The following is a 9,333-nucleotide window of genomic DNA, read 5'->3' as shown; positions in this document are numbered from 1 at the left end:
CCACAATTAACATATATCATATAAAAACAATTATTATTACAACAAATATTAGAAAGGGAAGGGACAGGATATTAGATAAGCAGGTAAGGAAAAACTTAATCTTATCATTATTTGGAGTGGTCAGGAGAGAAGGCCAAGAAGAACTGGAAGTTGTAGGAAAAGTAGGATCTATGTAGGCCAATAGGTGCCAGTGGGTATGATATCACTGAGGATCTTGGAATAGAAGGCTCTGTATATCAGTTGAATAGAAAGAGGACCAAGGCTACTGGATTACTGCAAACATTGTGACAATAGGTAAGAATGGAAAGGGAATCAAGGAGCAGATGGTATTGGGTCTTTCTTAGATGCCTTATTAATGACCCTGGACTATACACTAAGGGCAATAGAAAGTCAGTGGAGGGACTTATCAGGGAATGCCTTGACTGAATTCATAGTTGATGCTAACAAATTCTGAACTGAATTGAACTGTCTGGATAAAAGCAGCAGTGGAGTCAAAAGACAGTTACCCTCAGTGAGGGGGGTGCTCACTGATTCCTTCATCCCCGCCAGGGACCCACACAGCAATGATTTCTGGCATCAGTGACTCCAAGTAGCTCTTTTTGTTAACAGTTCATATGTGAGTACTGGCCATGGTTGACTGCCTTGGTGTGTGGACAACTCCTTTTAGCTGTCCACACTATGTAAGTAGGGTGACCAACAATTTCAGTTTCCAAAGAATTTCTAAGGATACAAGACTGGTAGGGCTAAAGTAGGGACAGAGGCCGACAGACTAGTTTGTCCAGTCACCTTATTAACATACAGAATCATTTTTTTAAAAAAGAGAGAGAGACAGAGAGAGAATTTATATATATATATATATATATATATATATTTAGTTTTGGGTGGACACAACATGTTTATTTTTATGTGGTGCTGAGGATCGAACCCAGCGCCCCATGCGTGCCAGGCGAGTGCGTTACTGCTTGAGCCATTCCCCAGCCCCAGAATAATTTTTATCAAAGAATATTTGATAGAAACCTTTGATCTATACTTGTAAAGCCTTGCTGGTATGAAATATTTGTTATAAAAATCCATTTTAACACTGCATTTCTTTAAATTTATTTTTTAAATTTTAAATATAATACACACAGATTGTACACATTTTAGGAATCAGAGATAAGTAAAATCATTTGAAATCAAGTCTTTCATTTTTCAAATTATTGGTCAGCTCTAAATTTCAGAATTAAAAAAAACCTTGAAGTTGAAATTTTTCTCATGTATAACACACTGGTCTTGGTTTCTGTTTTTGGGTCACACAGAATAAATATCTTTAATACTTCTTTGAAGTGTTTGACTACAGGAATATTGTTCCAAGTAGACTTATGGTCCTCCTCAGACTACTCTACCTTAGAAGCATCAACAAACACAACATGGGATATATGTTTTTTTTTTCCTATAATGTAATGTACAAGTTTATATGCATAAGCATTAGCATAATATATGTATACACACACACACACATATATATATATATATACATAAAAACACACTATATAATATACAAACAGATATTTTTTTATTCAAAACAATCATTCTGCTTTAAAATATATATAAAATAGTTTATTCTGAGACATATATGAGAGACCTAGGGCTGGAAACACAAGTTCAACTTACCCTAAAGAGTATTCTTCCAGAGGGAGAAAAGTTGTTGAAGTAGGGAAAAGAAACCCAGCCCAGCAGTTCCTCAGCACCAGACTTACAATGCAGGAAGACAGCTCCTCTGTGATGTAACAAAACCTCACTGACACATATGAAGTATAGCAACAAACTTATAGAACTGTAGAAAGTGATTTGTGCATAAAATATAATACCTTAGAGATTTAGGATTAGTGTCTCAGTGAAAACAAGCCCAAAGTGTCCTGCTGGGGTGAAACCATTCCATGGGTGCAGGCAGCCCTCCATGAGCTCAGAAAATGCTGGCAAGTAAGAAAAACATTCCCAGGCCCTGAAAGCTGTCACCTTGTAACTCATGCAGCAGTGAACAGGTTCAGGGGATTGGGAAGTCAAAAACCAGAATTGAGGAAATAATCCCCAGAGGGTGTTTGGGGCAAAGAAATTGAAATGGGCACAAAGAACATTTTACCTGGGCCTTTCAGGCTCTGCATTCCAAGGAAAAAAAATTCATAATAGCTGGCACCCCATAAGCACTATGGTGAAGATGCTTGCTGTGGCCATATAAGCCCATCTGCATTCTTAGATACTTAGTAATTCACATCCATAATGGTAAAGGTGAAATCTGTGGAGGCTTAGTCCCTATGCCCTAAAAGTGGATTTTTCTGGACACCCCAGAAGCCCACTGAAATCCAGGGACAGGAAGCTCCACACTAATAGGGGAAATGGCCCCAAACTCAAAACCCACAAACAGTGTTCTGAAACTCATCAATGTCTAAATCCCAACAACTGGAAATTCCAATATAGAACTCTGCATTATCCCACTACAGGATTCTGTAGTTCATCAGCACCCCAGTCTACCCCACCCAAAACTGGGAGATTTAAATATGTGAGCTACTATATCCAGCTGGTAGGTAGATGAGAAATAAACACAAAGACAGTGGTCAAAATTACAGAGTCAAAAACAAATATACAAACTGAAAATTCATCCCTGCGGACATGTTGACCACAGTAGTGGAAACAAGCCTCTATCTCTCCTTAAGATAGTTTTCTTTTTTCATTTTTTTTTCTTCCATATACTTATTTTTTTTAGTTTTAGAATTTTAATATTTTCCTCAAAATTTTCGAACAATTCCATTGCATTATATTATTATTCACCTTTCTCTTTATTAAGTTTATCTGTATATGTGTGTGGGGGCGGGTGTATATGCTCTCACTGTATGAATAGATTGTAATATATGTATATACACATACACTCATATACATTGAGATTTTTAGCCTTAAAAAGAGAGACATGTAGATTATTAAGCATGGCAATAAAGTTTACAATGAGAAATAATGTAGTGATATTAGAAATGAAGCAACAGTCATAAAACCCATCTGAATGCTGAGGAGTATCCACGGGAGCACAGCCTACTTTTATAGTGGGCAATTTTGTCTTCCTTGATTCAGAGCATTTCTCTCAGCTTGTCATGTGTTCTTTTTTTTTTAACCCTTCATTCCTTTCCTCCTTATAGTTTTATCCCTCTCATTTAAACTATAAGTTCTGTGTTCCTTTGTGTCAATACATTTTATGGATCATCTGTGGATTCCTGCCCACTTAAATACATTAGCTTTTAAAATTGATGTTTCAGCATTGAGCTAGCAATCATTTTGAAGCACTGGAAGCAACATTCCCTTACAAATATACTTTAATCCACAGAGATATCAAATATTTAGGTGCTATATGATACATTTCTGTAACTTGAAGTTACAGTGTTCCAATAAAAGGTACCCAAATGACATAGTTATTGGTAATTCATTTAAAAGGGGTAGGAAGGATAGTAGAAAGAATCAGACATTGTTACTCTATGTACATATATCATTACATGACCAGTATGATTCTACATCATATACAACCAGAAGAATGAGAAGTTATACTCCATTTATGTAATATGTGTCAAAATGCATTCTACTCTCATGTATAACTAATTAGAACAAAAAATGTTTTTATAACATTGTTATTCAATTAAATATTTTCTGACAAACTAGAATTTATTAATGTGAGCTGTAAATGAGGTTGATTATATGTACAATGAAAATAGCAAAATTTACAAAGAGTTGCACGGAAATGTAAATCAACCATGATATTCTTTTATTGTGGGACAGGTGCCTTCTTTTAAGAATGACATCAATTCTGTAAAGTCCTGTAATTTAAGCTTTATAAGGAAGTAACTGTGAGAAGCATGAATAGACACATTGGACAAACAAATTCTTGGTCTCCAGTGGAGAAACAAATCTCAAAAGCATATGAAAATATGAGCCATTCCAACACTGGTGCTCAAGGAAGACAGAAGTACCTTCACTAACGCTTCTGTTTATAGCTCTGAGTCCTCTTAGGAGAAATGTTCTCTTTATCAAGAATTAAAATAAGATCATCGCATTTGCAGGGAAATGGATGGAATTAGAGCAGAATTATGCTAAGTGAAGCTAGCCAATCCCAAAAAAACAAATGCCAAATGTCTTCTTTGATATAAGGGAGGTGACTCAAAATGGGGTAGGGAGGAAGAGCATGGGAAGAAGATTACCTCTACATAGGGAAGAGAGGTGGGAGGGAAAGGGAAGGAGACCCTCATTGTCATACAAAATACATGTATGAAGATGTGAGGAAACAACAAAAACAAAAGAATAGCATTATCTTAGATAAGATAGAAAGAAGTGATGGGAGGGGAGGGGAGGGGGGTGGGAGATAGGAGGGATAGTAGGATGAAACAGACATTATTATTACTGTGTGTATATATGTGACTGCATGACCAATATGATTCTGCAACCTATACACTCAGAAAAGTGAGAAATTGTATCCCATCTGATTCAAATGTATGATATGTCAAGATCATCGTACTGTCATGTGTAACTAATTAAAACAAATAAAAAATTCTTTAAAGAATTAAAATACTCCGTGTTCTTTACAAAATCTGACATGGTTTCCAGAATGTCTGGAGGATGATGCCAAAAAATTCAAATAAAGAGCATAAAAATGTGCTTTAATTGATTTTACGCTTTGGAAAAATATTACAATTGTAGTTATGGGATTTCTTTCTCTTCCTTTTTACTTTATATGGTTTCTTTCTATCTCTTTTTCTTCCTCTTTCCTTTGTGCTTCAATTAATGTGACTAGCTATGAGATATTTTGTTAGGACCAATTGAATACTACAGCCTACATGAGTCATAAGAAACATGAGACATTGGCCATCTTTTGACAAGATGATGTGCCTGATACATGTGTGGTACTTGAGGTTTCTTGCTGTTCTAATGGAGGGCTGTGGCTGCAGAAAGTAAGTAGAACTTCCTCTTTCTTCTGGTGTTAAATACCAATCAGATTCACCCTTGTGTTTAGAGATCCTGGATATTTCAAAATCCTCTAGAGCCTCCATATTGAATAATTCTGGAGAGACAATAAATTGTTCCTGAATTTAGAGAGGAAAAAGAAAAAAACTCTAACCTGTACAGACAAAGTCTTATTTCTGGATTCCAATCCAGGTCAAAATAAACAAGTAGCTCAAACATGTACCTTGAGAGAATTGTTCAGTATTGCTTGGTAAGGAGAGCTCATTACTGAAAGTTGCTCAGTTCTGACTTATCATTTTTTGGTTTAGAAATAAAAAAAGAGAACTATATTTGATGCCTGGAAGTATAGCCTTTGACCTAATGTCTGTCTTTGATATGACATGACAGAATTACATACTTTTTGTAGGAAATATCTTAGTTTAACAGAAGCCTGCATCTAAGATCAGCAGGAATAGAAAATGAAACAAGGGATAGAGCACAAGATGTAGTATACCAAGGTGCTGACCCCAGCCTTAAATATCAAAGGGCAACAATTACTACTCTTTGTCTTTTGTAAAACTAAGTTAAACATGCTTTTGTTCATTGATACACACAATGTACACGTACGTGCACACTTGGACACAAAGTTTTTTACATGTACAAATGCATTATATAAATTTTATTTTTACAATTGGTAATTATAGAAATATATAACTATTAAAATAAATACTATTTCTATAGCATATAACTCAGAGATTTTTGGAAATTACTGTTAATTTTTTTTGTTTTTTTTTCTAGGTTTTTATTTAAGATAGTTGCAATTATCCTGTAATTTATAATTTGTTTATTTTTTAAGTTAAAATGACAAGGAGCATTTCAGTTGACTCTATAAACTCTTTGAAGACATAATATTAAATACATTTTAAGGATCCATGAAACAGCAAACTTTTCATATTTGTGGCCTCTGATATGTTTTTTATCTTCACTATAGAAAAGAATTTTCTCTATCCCTGCATCTTTCTCTTTCTTTTTCCCTCATTTTAATACTCCACCAAAAATTTGGAATATGGTTGGAGTTTTAAGACAGGTAATATCCTTAGTTTCAAGAATATATATATATATATATATATATATATATATATATATATATATCCTTTATTTTTGGATTTCATGGAACCTCATGCAGGGTAGAAAACTGTGATGGAAACATCACTCCAAGAGGAAAAACTTCAAAATCAAGTTGTATAGATTGTGTGTATTTGTATTTGTGTGCCTGTATGTACGTGTATGTTTGCATATTTGTACATACATGTATATGTGTATTTTTTGTGTTCATCATGTACAAGTGTATATGTATATACACTTCTTTGCACACATATATATGGTGTATTGGAAGTATTTACAAAAAAATAGAATTTTACTCTATTAACATTCAGAAAAGTTTCTAATAATAGTCAATGAGGTCAACTTTTCCATATTTTCAATTATCAGAGTTCATATTGTTAATGGATAAAGGCTGAGTGTATTCATATTCATAAGGTTTTTTTTACAATGAACCCTGTATATAATACATTTTAGTTATTGAAAGTAATCTTAAAAGTTTGTATTAATCTTTGAATAAAAAAAAGTCAAAATCACTTTCTTTACCCATGAAATGTAATTTCATTTTCAGATTTTATAAAATAGGAAATATCCCTATCTGAATGCTCCCAAGAACACTGACTTGCGCTATAAATACAAGTGTTATTTAGGGGAAAACAGGCAATCTATTCATACCTTGACATACAAGAAGCTTTAAAGTATGATGAGTGTATTTAAGCCACATGAAAATGTTAGCTTTGACGTGAGCGTTGCATTTATGAGCCTAAAACTAGAGAATAACTATTTTAGAGCTGAGGATTTTAATAGAATTCCAAAAAACTTGAAAACCCGTTTGTGGAAACCATTGTTCTGTTGGGGTGCTTGGTTCTGTTTTCCTTTTCTTCCTGCTTTGATGACATTTGTATCCTCAGATGTCAATTATTGTAACTCCAACAGAGTTATAAAAGTCAAAGCAAGGATCCATTCATCCAAAGCCTTACAAGTAAGTGATCCTTCATTTTGACGAGGTATTCCTGAAGCAATTCGAGGTTTTGCCATGGTAGGATATCTAACTTTACTGAAAACAGGTATGATTAAAGAACATGATGGAACTGGGGGCTCCCAAGCACTATCACCACCACAGACAACCACGGGGCTTCCATGAAGGGAAAAACCCTTCACACATTCAAACTTAACCATTGCATTGTAGCCATATTCTTCTGCCATTTCTGATATCTGTCTCCCATTTGGAACGTTTGGTTGTGAGCATTTGACCACTTTACACTGAGGAGCGTCACTACTCCAGTTTCCATTCTCAGTACAACGAAGAAGGCTCGCTCCAACAAGTGTAAGATTGTCTCCTTCAAAACGGTTATCGCAACTATAAGATATTACTTTAGAAAATTCATATTCATTCTTGTCTGCTGGGGCGTATCTCCCATTTTTTATTTGTGGAGGCGCTTTACACAAAATCTTTTCGCATCGTGGGGGATCCCCGCTCCAACTCATATTCGATCCTTGAAGCTGACATTGTAGAATTTTCGTACCAACTAAGTAAAATCCCTCATCACAAACAAATTCAACTTTTGTATCAAGCTCCACGCTTCCATTAGGAACGACTACTTTGCCATGAATAGGATTCGGGTGAACTGGACATGATTTTTTAGAACAAGCATAATTCGAAAGAGAGGACCATGTGCCATCCGCACCACAAGTAGTAGAAGTGGCGAAAGAAGGGTGCTGCTCGTATCCAGGTTTACATTCATAATGTACTTGCTCGCCGACCTCATAAAGGGGTTTAGATTGGCCAGTGAGCTGCATTGTTTCAAATGTTGGTGGCTCACCACAGGCTTCAGAGGATGTAGTAGACAGCAAGAACACCAGGGCCACCAGAACGAAGCACTGGAATGCAAAGAGGCTCCCGCGGTGTTGGGTGGGTCCAGCGCACATCATGGATCTCCTTATTTTTCCTTAGATGAGGAAGAAACCGAGAACCAGCTGAGCAGGTTTTCAGAGTCCCTCCAGAGTCTAGTGACCAAACGCAACAATCCCAGACTCAGGAAGTGTCCAAAGTTATATGTGAGTGGGTGTGGTCCGGACACACCCAGGAAAGTCACAAAAAGTGTTTTAGAGGTGCTCTCCTGGTCAATATGTCGGTATTGGAATTGAGATCTCAATGTTAAGGTAACCTCACTGATAGATTCAGGGAGGTTTGTGTCACTTAACTAAAACCACCAGGACTCAATCTTTGTTCATAAGGTTTTCCTGTCCCAATATTTCTAACTGATAAAGAAAGATTCTCAGATATTGGTTTACTAGGTTTTTCAATGTAGGTTTGCCCCAGATGAAACTCCAAGGCAACTCTGTGTTTGAAAGTAGTGCATTTTGAATGCCCAAGTGAGAAACTTGGAGAAACGACATGGGTAAAGAAGAAAAGCCAATAATAAAAGATGTTTTAATATGGGAGTTACCCCTGTAGGCAACAAGAGGCTGAATCTCTCAATGGTCTCTGTAAGAAACTATGTGCAACATACTCAGAATTAGCCTACAGAGATTAGTACCCAAGGCATCGATGTACTTATTAGTATCTCCTCTACTTGAGGGAAATTCCATTATCTCTCAAAGCCTTTCTTATATATGGTGGGTTTATTAATTCCAGCATGCCTCCAAGAAATGCCTCTGAACAGGACAATAAGAAGATAGATGGGACACTTGATGTGTAAATTTGTCAGTGACTGAAGATTGTTTCTTTCTACTACCAGAGATCTCAAGTAGGGTGAGGCATAAGATATAGGGCATCAGCAGCATCTACTACACTGGATTTATCAAGTCTCCATTTCAGTATATTTTTCTTGTGAATATGTGCAATTTATTTTTGATTGTTTCTCTGTTTTTTTTCCCTCTCTATAGGTCATAAGGTATGCAGGTACCAAAGATGAGCTATACTTCCAAAGCATTTACCAACCTCTATGTCATAGTTCTCTAAACAACAAACCATGGGGGACATTCTGCATTTAGGATCAGCTGAAAGATCTATTTTTCCTTGGAAAGAAAGGATAATGAAGCTAAAAAAAGGCTTGAACTGTGGAAGAAAATGTGCCACTGTAGCAGCTTCACTCTGAGAGTGACCTAATTGACTGTGTTTTGGCGCTCTATAGTTTTGAAAATTCCTTTCTTTCCACTCCAAATTCAAGCATTCGTTTTGTTTTCAATTTCTTTCTCATTTTACTTGTAATACATCAACCTAGAAATATTTCTGACCTTTCCTGTATTCTTTTTTTGTATCTTATTAGTTAA

At 35.8% G+C, this 9,333-nt stretch overlaps 1 pseudogene; it reads right to left on the bottom strand.

Moving 5' to 3' along the window:
* Positions 1–6,975: 6,975 nt before the first annotated feature.
* On the bottom strand, positions 6,976–7,986 carry LOC113186586 (membrane cofactor protein pseudogene; annotated as a pseudogene).
* Between the last annotated feature and the right edge of the window lie 1,347 nt (positions 7,987–9,333).

This window comes from Urocitellus parryii, chromosome 8 (genome assembly GCF_045843805.1).
Source record: "Urocitellus parryii isolate mUroPar1 chromosome 8, mUroPar1.hap1, whole genome shotgun sequence".
NCBI classification, from domain to species: domain Eukaryota; kingdom Metazoa; phylum Chordata; class Mammalia; order Rodentia; family Sciuridae; genus Urocitellus; species Urocitellus parryii.
Note: the sequence above shows the minus strand (reverse complement) of the source record. Positions and strands in the feature narration are given on the sequence as shown.